Here is a 1,542-nt window from a genome sequence, read left to right on the forward strand (position 1 = left end):
TACACAGAGTTTTAATTTTTTTAAACATTCGTTGTTTGTAAATAAATAACTGAAATTGTTTAAACTTTTGGAAACCTTATTTTTCAGGTACGAAATCGATTTCCGGTAAAACAATGAATATGAATAATCCATAACAATTCCGAATGAAGTTTGTTAAATTTCACAAACTAGTTGTTGAAATTCACCAAATGATCATCTCCGCGAACTTTCCAAATAAAATCAATCTGCAATTTTTTGTAAAAAAAAACATTTCACAATTGAGAGCTGACCCATCAAAATGTTCCGCAAAGAGAACCCATCACGACCGTATCAATTTTTCTTTTTTATCAGCAGTACGTTGATGTTGCAGAAAGCTCCTCGAGTACAAAAAAACCCCCGCGAGGAAGCCACATCGCCCCTGGCCGGATGCGACCCGCTTCAAAGACACGCTCTCCCCGAGAGGACGAAACCGAAGTGGCGGGAGTAAAAACCAAAGTGGAAAGGGGATAACCGAGAGAGATAGTGGAGAAGGTGCTCGCCCTAAAATATGTGGAGCCGAGGGCGACTCAGCTCGGACTCTCCTCGTTACATCCTGGGCCACAGGGCGCCCTCCGGCTCCTTCCACCCAGTGTACAAGCCGCCTCCTCTGGTACATCGTATGATACAAAAACATGGCATTATTTTTCGAAGAGACCACCCCCCCGGGTGCCCCCCTGTGACCGCCATTATGCCTCGGCAAAAGACGCCCGACTTATCAGGAATGAAAAATAAGACTTAAATTGCGAATAATAAAAAAAGCCAAGTTTTGGGCGCGATGTCGGGCGTTTGTCGACCTTTTCCCCACTGACGGTGCAGCCTCGAGTCGGCGAAAAAATTTTCAAGACTCGAGTGTCGATAATTCCGGGAAATAAATCGATATTTAAATGGGCAATTCACTAATTTTCGTTTCTGATGGTCTCTGACGAATTTCCCCCTGGCTCTTACGTGTGCCATGCATCGGATTGCGTTGGTACTGGGTTTGGAAGTGCCTGGAGCACTCCTGAAACGATGTTGTCGGCCGTGGCCGCTGGAACCCCGGGCTACGACGCTCAATACGACAGTGTATGTACGATATTTTCCTCTTCCTCGTGTTTACTTCGAACTGGCCCTCAGTGGCCTCTCACTCCGATCGGTACCTCGCTGCTCCATTATTCCCGATGGCCAATGGCATATCTACCAGTACTCGCACTCGGGTTTGGCTGTATATTTTACGATGTGGCAGTCGTCCTGGCGTTTATCGCAGTCCTCGGCTAATTGGTGAGGCGAATTTTGGGATTCGAGGGGATCGAATTAAACGGTTTATTGCAGAGGGGGGTAACGAGTGCAAGGGTTTAAAAATCCTGGGGTCATATTTGCTTGTGAATTACAGCATTATGATGTTGAGAATGAGCCGATGGTGAGTGACGAATAAATTTAATGTGGGCATATTAAAATGGGATTGCCAGTTTGGATTTACGAGGATGAGAATGTTGATTTTTTTAGGAGGGGGCTTCGCCCCCCGCTCCCCCCCCCCCCCCCCCCCCC

Source organism: Diachasma alloeum, unplaced genomic scaffold (assembly GCF_001412515.2).
Source record: "Diachasma alloeum isolate Michigan unplaced genomic scaffold, Dall2.0 Dall_scaffold_00183, whole genome shotgun sequence".
Lineage (NCBI taxonomy): Eukaryota > Metazoa > Arthropoda > Insecta > Hymenoptera > Braconidae > Diachasma > Diachasma alloeum.